This window comes from Tetrao urogallus (assembly GCF_951394365.1).
Source record: "Tetrao urogallus genome assembly, chromosome: 6".
In the NCBI taxonomy this organism is placed as follows: Eukaryota; Metazoa; Chordata; class Aves; order Galliformes; family Phasianidae; genus Tetrao; species Tetrao urogallus.
The window spans coordinates 41,100,556-41,114,451 of record NC_136819.1 but is presented as its reverse complement, the minus strand read 5'-3'; positions in this window follow the sequence as shown (position 1 = coordinate 41,114,451).

Here is a 13,896-nt window from a genome sequence, read left to right as displayed (position 1 = left end):
GATATGGAAAACCTTGGCAATGTATTTGAATGAGTTAAAATGAAAGCTTGTTTATAATTTTATAGGTTTATTTTATTTTACATTTCATATAACAGAAAATTAATATTCAGTCCTGGTTTACTACTTTTACTGTGACTCCTATAAAAATCACTGCAGTCCAGAATAAAGCATGAGATTAATTATACTGAGTCTGTAACCGGCAGTGGTAGAATTTAGACCAAACTGTAGGGAACTTCTAAATGCCTTTTTATGCCTCTTTTTTTTTTTTATGCCTAGTGATAAATATTTACACAGCCATGTTACTACACAACCTCTGGCAAATGTACACTGCCGTAAATATATCAAGTCTCAGTCCTACTAGGACTTCTCAATAATAAGTATATAATATTACTGAAGCCCAGAGAGCTTCTCTGAGTACACCAGCTAATACTAAATTTTGCATCATCTCACTTTAAAGGGAAGAATGCTATTAACTTTCACAGAGTGTTTTGAGATCCATGGATGAAAATTAGTGATATATTGTCAGGAACTATTTATTAAATAACAATGTATATGTTATGAAATATCTGACAGCATGGAGCTGAATTCATGACTGATTCTCGGCTCTGTTACCACTTTATGTTTCAAAGGCCTTTGAAGAACTTGTTGGTATTTTTGCTGTTTTTTTTACTGTAGCCCCCAGTGTACAATTCCTGAAAATGACCAGCAAGAAATCCAGCAAGTCAAAACTGAATGTGTTCTGAGATGTTGCTGAGAAAGTGTGAGATGTGGACAAACTGCATTCAGACACTTCGTGTCTGAATTTCTGCATTTTTTCCCTCATCCCTTGAAAATACTAACACATAATAGCAAACAAGAAAAAGTATGTTGTACTCTTTAATGAAGGGGAAAAAAAAAAATCAAAGGAATTTCACTTTCCGTCTCAGTTGAATTCCAAACTGTTCAGTCTCTATCATATCTCCACCATAAAATATTTCAGTTCCCGAAAACTGAAAGATTAACATACTGGAGTTTTCTGGATTTACTTCATTTCTCTACTCCTTTATTACTGATTATTTATTTTCTTTAAAGTAGAAGTTAATGAATGAAAACAAGAGTATGGGCCTAAAGCTAATCTCTCTTACACAGTTATTTGAATGACAGAAGAATCTCTTCCAAGACTGCAGGAGTTTATGCAGCCAAAACTGATGGAGTGTTGAGGTTTATAAAAAAGCTATTTTAATCCATTTTGATCTTTGGGGGACATCTTTGTGATGTTCTTGCCACTGAATTTTCAAAAGTATGAATTTTTGAGATAATGAAATCCTCACACAGAGTTTCAAAAGATCATATTTGTGAACACAGTTCTCATTGAATCACTAGTGTGAGTAGTTTGATTTTTCAAAAGAGCACTAACAACCAAAATGTTCAGAAAATATAATGTTGATATAATCAAGTGGCACCATTCAAAGATCTTTCCAATCTGGATCCATGATAAGTACTGAGCATTTGAACACTGAGCTCCTAAGTGCCATTGTTGAGGCTGTCATCGTTCTTGCTTAATTAAGTTGTGCCAATTCTTCCACATATGAACCTCATCTATGTGAACCGTAGGGGTAGAGCAGTAATTTAGACAGACCGTTGTTGGAGGTGAGGGGAAAAGAACTGAGGGCTTTATCCATTTTAGAGTAGCAGAAATTGCTAAATATAAGACAGGCCTTTAGAGCATTTTTTTTTTTTTTTTTAAACTTGGGGAAGAATTTCTTTAAATAGTTTCAGTGTAACACTCCTTTTGATGAAGATATAATCACTGTCTTTGTTTTATTTGAAAGCTTTGTAGTACTAAAATGTTCCATGCAGGAAATGTGCCTTCAAGGTAAGCATACATTTACTCCCTGAAGCTATTCCCACTTTGAACTTTTTATTTTTCATTATGACTTTGCTTCATTTTGTGCTGTGGTACTTGTGGTATTGCAGGGAATTTTGCCTAGAAAAATTAGCTGAATCGGTCTTTGATCACAGGAGGTAAAGATGAAGATCATCTCCGGGCAGCTGAGCTAATTTTAGTGAAATCCTCTTACATGTATTAACTATATGCATAGTCTGTTAGCAAAGGAAAATGGGTGAATTCAGCTGAGGAATACTGTAACTAACCAATGATATTTTTGTCCTTTGATTTTATTTAGACTCAAATTTAGTCATCCTCTAAAGGAGACAGATTGTAGTTTCATCATTGCAACAGTATCATAAGAAGCATCACAGAAATCTACCTTTCCTGGTGGGTTGCTGGCTGACATATTGGCAAGACACCCAAGTCCTGTTGGTCTATCTGTCCACATGATTCAGTAGCTTCTAAAACTCTTTTTTCTCTTGGTTATTCACCCTCCAGAACTGAGAACAATTTCTCGCACAAGAGCAACAAAGTTCAGCCTGAGGTAATTATTCTGTCTGTTGCTTGTATGAAACTCAGTAATTTCCCTCTGCCCTTGAATAATCAAGGCCCTCATAGGTTACCTCTGCTCAAGAGGTTGAAAAATTATTTTCTGTAAGTCTTGGCAACTTGTTTTTATGGCTGTACTCATCTCCAGAACTGGTCAGTGCAGAACGCATATCACTTATTGATGAAGTACTTACCCTCTTCTGCCATAGAAATTATTTCTACATCGTGAGTTGTCTGAGATAGGAAATTTTCTCTGATAATGGGCATCCCTGTTCCTAGCCTTGTTTTGTTCAGCCATCTACCCATCCATCCGACCATCCGTCCTTCTCTCTCTCCATCTTTCCCCTCTACTTGCAGTCCATTCTTTGCACTATTGACATTGATTGGTTTGATAATTGTTTAGTAACATGTTCCTATCTTTTTGTTCTGTAAAATGAGAAAGTCTATACACTGGTTAACTTTATAGAAGTGGTGGGGTTTTTTTTCCTTTTGATTTTATGGGTTGAAATGGGCTGTAATGTTTTGTTTAAAATATGGGAAAACTTAAATAAATGTTAAGATGAAACACCATATCCACAATTTCACTGTGAAATTCAAATTGTATGTAGCATGTGCTATATGTCCTGATAACTCAATAACAATCTTCTTAAATTTGGAGGAGGAAAATGAAATGTTTTGAATGGATTTGATCACCTAGACTGAAAGATAGACTGCAAAGAAAATGTATCAGGTCTAGAGCTTGAATCTTTCAACAGATCATAGTAGAGAATCCAACATTTTCCATGAAGTTGTTCTGAAGCAAAGTAATTGAGAATTGAAACTTCTGCCTAGCAGATCTCTTAAACTTTTACACTCTAACTGTAAAGCTCTGAATGGGATCTTCTTGTGATCAGAATATATTTCTGCAAAACAAGGATAAGGATAATGTCAGAAAAATTTACAGAATCCTCTGATACAATTCTTCATTTTCTTTCAAGTTTAAATAAGCTGTATATCATTCAATACATTTTTCCACTTCTCTCATAGTCACTTTCTCAAAAGCACTCCCTGTGTCAGACTGAAGAGGTGGACAGTCTCACTGACTGATGGAAATCAGATACCCATTATAAGGGCTGCTTAGATTTTTGCTGAGCCCACAGTACAACTCACTAACTAACTCAATAACATACTAAATGTATGTCAGTTGTTTTATAGTATAAGAAAATGGAGGCACACAGGGAATGATTCCTTACGTTCATTATTCAAGAGTAAATTATGTCAGCCATAAGAAAGGAGGAAAGTTAAGTAGGAAAGTTAAGTAGCAATAGCACTTTGTTTACTGTTATTCAGATACTCATCGACATTAGTATTAGTGTAGTTAGATTAGATAGTATTACATTGGGAGTGCGGGATTAGACTTACCATCATAACTTCACAATCTGCAGAATGGATTAGAAATGAGAGAGTTATATAAAAATCAGAAAGTTTCAAAACATGCAACTTAGAGTTCCTCAGCAATAATGCAGTCCTTCAAGACAAGCCAAAATATTTCTCTGCAAGAGATGGAGATGTCAGAGTGCCAGCACAAAGAGTACCCAAACAAAAGCCATCATTAGAGTGAGACAGCACAATTTGGAGGGAAAAGACATCGCAGTTCTTTCCCAGTGCTCACAGTTGCCATGGCTGCTCTTACCATCTAATTCAGATATGCTGACAACTTATGAGTAGTCAAAAAACTGCTGAAGGTTAGTTGAGGTAAAGCGAAACAGAAAGAGACTATTGTTTCTCATCCAGAATCTTGCTGCAGCAGTTCTATGCCACAGCAGATGCATCTGAAACATGAAACACATGAGTCTCAGAAAAAAAACTTCTGTCCTTTTGGTCACAGGATTAGAAACCTGATACAAACAGCCATTAAAAAAAAAAAAAAAAAAAAAGTAGTTGGAATTGTTTTTCAAACACCAGCTATGAAAGGTTTCTTTTTCAATCCTGAGTGATGGAACAGCACAACCTGATGGAGAGGAGTGGCTGCAGCAGTTCCAGCAGCTGCACTGGGGAACCACAATGCAACCCCAATGGCAGACGTGCTGCAGTGCAAGGGTCAGGGCAGGCTGGTCCTTCCGTGGTGCAGAAGGCTGCTGCTGTTCACAGGATCCCAGCTGCTGCCTCCCCAGGGGCTATAGATAAACCTGGAACAAGTACTGTAGCCTAAAGAGCTTCTGAAGGCATGGGATGAAATATATTGTGAATACATCTGAAAGTAATTTCCTAAGGGAGAGAGCCTCTGTAAGGGTTTCTCTTATGCAGAACAGAAAAAAAAGAAAGCTCTACTTCTCTGTGTGGAGCCTGAGAAATATGTTGGGGTACAGCCTGTTTGGAGCACTTAGGTTGAAAGAGAATACACTGGGAAAGCTCCAAAAACTCACAGGTGTAGGCAGAACTATAGGGGAGTTCTGTCTTCTGGTCAAGAGAATCACAGAATCACAGAATGGCCAGGGTTGGAAGGGACCTCAAGGATCATGAATCTCCAACCCCTCTGCCACATGCAGGGCCACCAACCTCCACGTTTAATGCTAAACCAGGCTGCCCAGGGCCCCATCCAATCTGGCCTTGAACACCTCCAAGGACGGGGCATCCACAACCTCTCTGGGCAGCCTGTTCCAGTACCTCACCACTCTCTGGGTAAAGAACTTCCCCCTGATGTCTGACCTAAATCTCCCCTCCCTCAACTTTAAACCATTTCCCCTCATCCTACACGTATCAACCCTTTCAAAGAATTGATTCCCTTCCCCTCTGTAGGCTCCCTTTAGGTATTGAAAGGCTGTAATGAGGTCACCCCGCAGCCTTCTTTTCTCCAGGCTGAACAAGCCCAGCTCCCTCAGCCTGTCCTTATGAGGGGAGGTGCTCCAGTCCCCTGATCATCCTACTGGCCCTCCTCTGGACCCTCTCCAACAGCTCCCTGTCTTTTTTGTACTGCGGGCTCCACACTTGGACGCAGTATTCCAGATGGGGCCTCACAAGAGCAGAGTAGAGGAGGACAATCACCTCCCTGTCCCTGCTGGCCACCCCTCTTTTGATGGACCCCAGGATACCATTTGCCCTCCGAGCCACAAGAGCACACTGTTGGCTCATATTAGAGAAACAAAAAGAGAAACAAAACCAAAATTGGAGACAGTTTTCAACCAAGTGATGATTAGAGACATCTTTTTCCATCCCCTCCTGTAGTTGAATCAAAATCTTGTTTGAACTGCATCAGTCGGCAGGATTGTTTTATTTTTTTTGCAAGCTGTTCTACCTATCCTTTGCACAGGAGCAGTGAATGTCCCTGGCATTCAGGAAGCGACAGCTGGCATGAGAGGGAGTGGGGGTGGCAAAACAGAATGTGCTGAAGTTATCATCTCATCAGAGAAAAATATGTTAATATCTCATGAAGTCCTGGGACTAGCCCCAGGACTTCCAAAAAAAATATAACTTGAAGAATCCCAGTCTGCAAATGCTGACCATAGGAACAAAAGGAAAAAATAGGCCAGAATAACAATAATAATAATAATAATAATAATAATAATAATAATAATAATAACAGCAACATGATTGTTATGAAATACTAGATGGCTTGTGGATCAGTATAATTTGATCTTGAACTGAACCACAAAAAAGCTGTTGTCTTTGACTGTTCTGCAGAGCATCGATAGTAGGACTCAAACCTATCTAAAGACTGAATTTAATTTTGTGTTCATAAGGCACTTCAAATATCTCCAATATCCCGTGATCTGTTCAGCCCAGAGTAGAGCAGGTTGAGGGGAGGCCTCATGGACTCACAGGGAGTGGAGGCGTAGCACTGAGCTCTGCTCTCTGGGAGCAGCACTAGGGCCCAAGGGAACGGCGTGGAGCTGCATCAGATGATGGTCAGGCTGGATGGTAGGGAAAGATTCTTCACCAGAGGGCAGTAGGCATGGAACAGGCTCCTCCAGACAGTGGGCAGAGCCCCGTGCTGCTGGAGTTGAAGAAGCACTTGGATGACACTCTCAAAGGGTTTGAATTTCCATGTGTCAATCTACCTTACACAGTTAAATAGCCAAACACAATTTCAAGCCTAACATTCTCCTGCATTCTTTCTCCTGAAGAGTCTCATCTGCTGTTTTGTCCAGAGAATGCAATGTGCTTTATAAACTTGCATAATGGTTAGAGCACTGTGCCAGAGGTAGGTGAAAGACTTTTGATTCCCTTTTCCTCCTTGTCTGAAACAAGCTGGCAGAACAGGACTGACAGCCAGAAGTGAAAACAGTTCAAGACAGAATAAGAGTAAGCAAAGATTTCAAGTGTTCAGGGTACTGGATGGTTTTGTCAATCTTTCATTGCAATTTCTGTAGCTGTTAAGAAATTTAGAGGAGGGCCACAAAAATGATTCAAGGGATGGAACACCTCCCCTATCAGAACAGGCAGAGAGAGCTCTGGGGCTGTTCAGTCTGGAACAAAGAGAAGGCTCAGGGGAGACCTGAGAGTGACCATCCATGGGAAAATCAGTTTCAGCTTGTTACATACTAATTTCTTTGCTATTTTTCAGGTTTTAATTAAATAACACATCTTTTAATTAAAGACTTTTCTATTATTTTCAGTATACATTGATCATTTAACATATTAAGCAATATAAACCTATTTCTACAGAATTTACAGCTAACAGTCATTGCTCTCAATAAGAGTGTTATTGGGGGATTTTAGCACAAAGAGGCATATTTTGAAAACACAGTTCTCTGATTTATTTCTGTGTTCTGCCAGTTTTTATGCTGTCATTTAAGTACTCCTGCCTCCCTCTTGTGGCTGCAGTTTTACATTCTACTTGGAACAATTGCAGTGTAACCAACAGAGCTCATAATAACTACCTTCTTGATACAAGCACCCTGCTTAATTTTGCTAGAAAATTATGTTCACAATATCCCATACAGAATTTTTCTGCCTAAGGGAGAGATTCTTCATCACTTTCACGTGGGAGCAATTGAACAGGTGTTATAAAATCACTCATGCTGGTTACATATTGTAATTGATTCTGAATGTTCAGATTTAAGTCAGCCAAATGTATGATCTACACTCAGTAGCCATTGTGGTATATATACATACGTGGTGTGATATTTTCACATAGTACTGGAAAGTTTAGACAGTTAATTTTGTAGTCAACAGTTTTGATGAAGTGAAGCTGCAACATCTCATGGCCTATACATTTTAGGATACCACTTTGCCCTTTCCAATCAGCTGCCATTTAAGAAATAGCCTTTTCCAAATATTAAGAAATTCAACTCCAAAAGCTAACTGAAATAAAAGATTGTGTCTCTCAGACAACAAAAAATAATATTTATAATAAAAACTATGATAGCATTAAATTGGTACCTTGGAATGATAGGGCTCCAGCTGAACACAGTTCAGTCCCTCCATTGTTTCCTTAATCCACAGGAACACCTTTTCCCTTCAAGGTCCTTAGCAGATTACACCATATGTAGTGTTATTTACCTTGAATGTCTCTTCACTGTGTCCTTATGTTCTTCATTCTTTAGCAATTTGCACTGATATCAATATAGCACATTGCCTACGGCAACATTCATGTGAATTGTTTCATGAAAGCCACAGATGGAAACTAGGCAAGAGGGACTTAGAAATTTGTTGCAGAGAGTAGAAAGAGAATGAGCTGTAGAGCTGAAAGATGACTGCCATTCTTCTTGGTTTGTTAGATCTAAAAGAAAACGGGTCTGAAGTTCTGCACCACTGCTACTTTCTCCAGCTTCATCTCCAGTTTCAGCTGACTTTGGCAGGAGGGAAAAGGACTTACTTTGACCACTCACACATTTATGCCAGTGATACGGATAGAGATATTATCACTGGCTTTGAACCTACTCTCATCTGCTCCATGTTAGATGATACCCATCAGCACCTCCTTGGCTGCTGGCCAGTAAAAACATTCATGGGAGTTGAGCACAGCGCCATGCAGACTCTGCCAGGAGCTGGCTGCAGCAACAGCTACAAATTCTTGAGGAAAAATCATTCCCGGTGCCTACAGACCACATCCAACACAGGCAGTATTGAGCCCTTTATATCCGTTAATGCTGACTGCATCTGTGCCTGTCTTGTTTGCTTGGCATAACAAATTCAGCCAGACCTGGGCACAACTGCATCTCTATTGGATCAGCCAGAGCATATTACACAATGTATGGGGTGGCAAGCACCATGTCACCTGGTTTCCCACCCTACAATGTGTCTGGGCATCTGCTCACCTGCTCTTTGAGAGCATTGGATAGGATGAGTTGCGAGAAGCCATTTTCAGGGGCAAACCTCTCAGCCTGGGGATAAATTTGCCCACAGAGAAACCCCCAGGCAATTCCCCTGGGAGCTGTTAGGCCACAGCTGCACCCTTCCCAAGCTTACAAGTTGTTCCTCAGATACCACATCATCTGTGCCTCATTCTTTCAGGAACCATACTGAGCTATACTGAGTAGTAGCATGGATAAGAGCATATTTACAGTCCTTAGATAAAAAATTAAGTTGCCTGAATGCTCTCTACTGGAAAAACTGCTTTCTGCTCATCATGTGCTTTGCCCATATGAAAAAACAGCAACCAACACTGCAGGAGTAGTGGATGTGATGGGATGCCTCGCTACATATGTTTGAGAAAAGGGAAATGGAGACACAGACTTGCAGACTGTGACTCTGTTTAGAGTCTGCCTCCGGGGAAAAATGAGATGGCTGATGTCAGTAAGTCGTAACGTGTAGAGGAAGATTTGTACTTGAAGATGATGTTTCAGACAGAAAAACAATCTTTCATTTAGAGCAGCAAGGTGGGAGTAGGAAGAAGCAGCTGAGGAAAAATACAATCTCGGATCTGTAAGAGCAGCTTCACAGTTTTGTTTTTGTTTTTGTTTTTTGTATGTTTGCAGCTGTCAAAATCTTTGTATGCCCAAGACTCCCGGGTTGCACACCATTTAGCATGAAGATTCAAGTGGAAAGGAGCTCTGGAAATAGGTCACAGGTTAGAAGTGGCAATAAATGCCTAGGGTTCTATAACTCCATTACAGGATGAGTTGGGCTGGCTTATTCCTGCTGTTTTCCTTTCTCTCTAAGCCAGGGTCTTTGATTGCCTAGCAGTCACACTAGTACAGCTTTGCCAGTAGGATAATTAGCCCAGCATGGGAACTCAGTACTAACTGCTCCTAAGCCATGGAATGGCCACAAACAAGTTCACGCTTACTGTTCCTTGCTAGGAAGGCTGAACACTGCCAAAACTGAACTGTATTTGTTTTCTACAAATTTCCATCCAGTCTTGTGAAAAACAATTCTACAACTCAGACAAGGAAAAGAAAAAAAAAGAAAAGAAAAAAAGAAAAGAAAGAAAAAAAAAAAAAAAAAAAAAAGGAAAAAAGAAAAGAAAAAAAGGATTTGTCATGTCTGCATGATGCTTTGCAAGCTGAGTCCCGGAGAGGACATAGTATCACCTCCAAATAGTCTGGATACATCCCTATTTTTCCATGAAATGTGCTGCCTGCTTGCCCCTAAAGCAGCTCTGAATGATCCTCAGCAATTCAGGGGACTTGCGAGGCCACTCATCTGGGTACAGAAGCACTGACTTCCTACCTGGGAGTCAGTGAGTATCTGAAGAAGAGCAAACCTGCCTTGCACAATTAATTTTTAGTTTACTGACGCAAAAAATGTGTTAGCATGGGACAAACTAGCCCTACTTGCAGCCTCTCACCTGCAAGCAAGGACTAGCCCACACTGTACATATGCACTCCCAAATGAATGGGTTATGATATACACAGACCAGCATCCTGTCACAGTTACATGCTGTCTGTTTGTATTCTGGCATACTCCATGGCAATTACCTTATCATAAGACATCATATGGAGTAAGAGGTAAGCAAGGCTCCTGAAGTCACTCTGTAGATCACTGTGCAAATTTTTCACTATTAATCTTTCATCCTCCAATGCCTGCATAAATCAGGAATAACTGCTGAAGTGAATTCAATTTTGCTGTGGACCTCCACACATTGGAGCCAGAATACATGGCAGTAATTGGTGAAAACATTTCTCAGTACGCTGGGTAATGCTTTGCTTTAGAATCAGTAATGTAGGATGTTGTATATGGGGAGAATTGGTATTTGAAACACAGATTTTCTGCTACCTGAGTTCCTTGTTGCTAGGCTTCCTGGCTCAGAGCCAGCACTACTTTGGCTGTTGTCAGAACCTCATCACAGTTGAGTAGCTGTGATTCACAACAGTTGCAGTCCAAGTGATTAATCTTACTCCTTAAAAAGCACATAGGCAAGGTAGCACTGACAGAATATGTAACTTGAATGGGCTTCTTTAGCTCACACCTCTGCAGAAGTACTTCAGTCTTCAGAATTTTAGGGGCTTTTTTTAGCTATTTAAATAACTTAGTGCTCTGTATTCTCATTGTGAATCATTTATTGTGTAGAAATCTAAACAGAAGGCCTGAACCTGAACACACATGCAAAACAAAGAAGCAATCTCTACTATAAAACCAGTAACCTTCCCATTACAAGCATTATTGCTTGCTTAGAGCAAGTGGAGTGTGCATTTCAGCAAAGAGTGATTCTTTTTCAACATAAAGAAGTCCTAGAGGCTTTTCTGACAAAACATTTGGCAAACAATGCTATTTTGAAACATTTCCTTCACTGGTCACTAATTTCTACTCCTGTCAGCTCCTGCAGTTGTACTAATGTCTTTTGTGGGGTTGCCCTATGAACTAGATCAGGAAACGGATCCAGGTTAAAAATTAGCCTGCAGAGAACAAAAATAAATGGCACAGCAAGGAACTGGCACAGCTGCAAAAGCAGAGAACAGTGGCACAGGGATGAAATAAGCACAGGGTTGTACGGAAAGGAAGTATGGATGCAAAAAACCCACATTGTTACTGAATGGACTGGAACTGGGGAAAAACAGCATCAACATCTCAATTATTTGGTCTCTTCAAACTTAGCATAGTTTTGTCAACCAGAGGCGTAAAGAAAACTATGTATCTCTGATCTATAAACATACCAGCAGAAACTTCTCCTAAGGTGTAAATAAATGTATCCTGTGGCAACAGCCTAGAAAAAGCCTGTTGCCTCCTCCAGCTGTAACTGATTAAGCCACTAGAAACAGCTGCTATAATGACCATGGGGTGAGACACTGAGTTTTTTTTGTTTGTTTGTTTGTTTGTTTGTTTGTTTTTTTTTTTTTTGAGGGTTAAGCTGAGGGAGGCTAAGGAAAGTGAAAGTCTAAAGCTGATGAGGTAAGAGAATTCCAAGAAAATGAAGAGTTTTGCAAAATTTCATTTGTGGAATTTGTACTAAGATTGTGATAGGAATTGTGATGTTGAGAAGAAGAGGTTTAACTGCTTGTAGTAGCTTTACAAGGAAGACTTTGGGTTGCCCCCTGGATTTTATGATACTGATCCTTACTCTCTAAAGGCCTGAGACTGCTTCTGCAGGTACACAGGGACAGGAGTAAGTGTAATAAAGAGACAGCAATAGGTGGTCACCTTCCAACGAGGGCATCAGCAAAGCTGAAAGTTGTGTATGTTGTCTGAAGGAGGAAGATAGCTTTTTGAAGTAGCTAGGTAGCTATGTGGCATTGCATGTATAACTAAGTGCATAGTTTTATCATCCTGGTAAGTCATGCTCTAATAAGCAAGATGTTTATTAGTTGTTTTCAAACAACTGTACATAGTCAAATGATGAACAGTCTCAAAGTGTATTAAAGCTAAATTCTCCATGCTTCCTACTTCAAGTACTTTGTAAAAACAAGACAAGCCTGAGGCTCTAACAGCCTAATCATGATAGAAAGGCTTAGTGTGCAGTGAGATCCTTGCCAGCTCTTGCCTGGTTTAGCATATCATGTTGTGTACTCCAACCTTCCAAGAGGTTAGTAGACACAAACCATGTTATTCTAGAGCAAGGTTTGGCTCTCTTTAGGCTTTGATGAGGACGATTGAATTGTGCATATGTTGGACTCTTAAGCTTGGTGTTGGTGTGCTTTGGTGGAGTGCGCTGTCAGGCTTCAAATTCTAGATACAAGAGCAAATCCATCACAGAAATTGAAGTGTCTTTGAATAAGACTCAGATAACCTATTAAATTCAATTTCTGGCTCACTTAAATTTTTTGGGGTGGTAAATCTAGAGCTGGAGGCAAATGGGATGTGAGCTTACAGACTTTTGTTTCCAACTATGAGACTCTGTAGAGCAGGCTCTTAGAAGGAAAATTTCATTCAATATTTTCTTATTAAATTCTAATTAAAGGATTTTTATGCAACATCTCAACACTGATAGAAGAAATGCTGGCACATAATGAAGTTTATTTAATAAGTAGCTTTTAAGTCTTGAAGGCTACTAGTTGTATCTAGAAAAGCTTCTATATTGTGTATACTGCTATCTTCTGCCTGTGCCCAAAATGTTGAGTTGTGGTTTGGACCACCTACAACTCTTTCAGCTCTGTAGGAACACACCAATAAAAAAATCTCATTTTTATTTAAAGTTGCATTCTTTTTGTTATAGTGTGTAGAAGTAATGAGAGCAAGTTCACTGTAGAGAACTGTCAACATTCTTCTGGGCGAGTTCAGCCCAGTTTCATAACTAACTGGGGCAGAGGGACCTATGCCCTGGGAGAGGGAGAAGAGGGTTAGGGAAAAGGTAAGGAGATGAGTCTAAAAACAAAATGGCAGAAGTGAGCTAACGGAAAGTGTTAATTTACTAAATATGACAGTGGAATGCAAGATAACACAATATAGTAAAATATAATTGGAATTGAAGCTAATTAAAAATAAAAAAAAGAAGAGAGAGAATGTCCAAAACCAAAAGCCTTACTCTAATGCTGAAGGTGAGATGGCTAGGGAGTACACACTGCAGAGACAAGTAGTAAAAGAAGGAGCAAATCTCATGACTTGTATGCCATTTTATCTTTGCCTCTAAACAGATCAGTAAAGTTTTTTGGGAGGTGTAATTCTTCTGAAAACCAGGAACCCAGAAGTATCAACAATCCATGGAATTGGAGCATTAACTCTTTAAGTCGCAGTGCACGGCAAGATGTTATGATGTGGAATACCAGTAACGAGCCATAAAACCATGACAAGGACATAAGTTCTAAACTCACAATGTACAACAATAACTTCAAGCAGCTTTTTCTTCAACTACCTTTTCTAGACTGGATTTGTTCTGTTTTGTCATTTTAGGATGTGCTACTGCAATTTAAAACTATATGTGTATCTCATTCTACTGCAAAACTATTGTTTCAGAGTCTGGGACAAAAAGTTTACTTCCATGACTGATGACACCCTCAGACACTTTTGAGAAGCATTCATCGACTTACCTCGTTTTTAAGGAAACAGTGTAATACAGTAGCTCTAAATTGTAAGTTGCCTTTGTACATGTAGAGGGAGACTTTGTCAGGAAAGCTACAAAAGTAGATTAGTACAATGGACAAGACCTAAATATGGAAAAAACAAAATGCATGTTGCTAGTA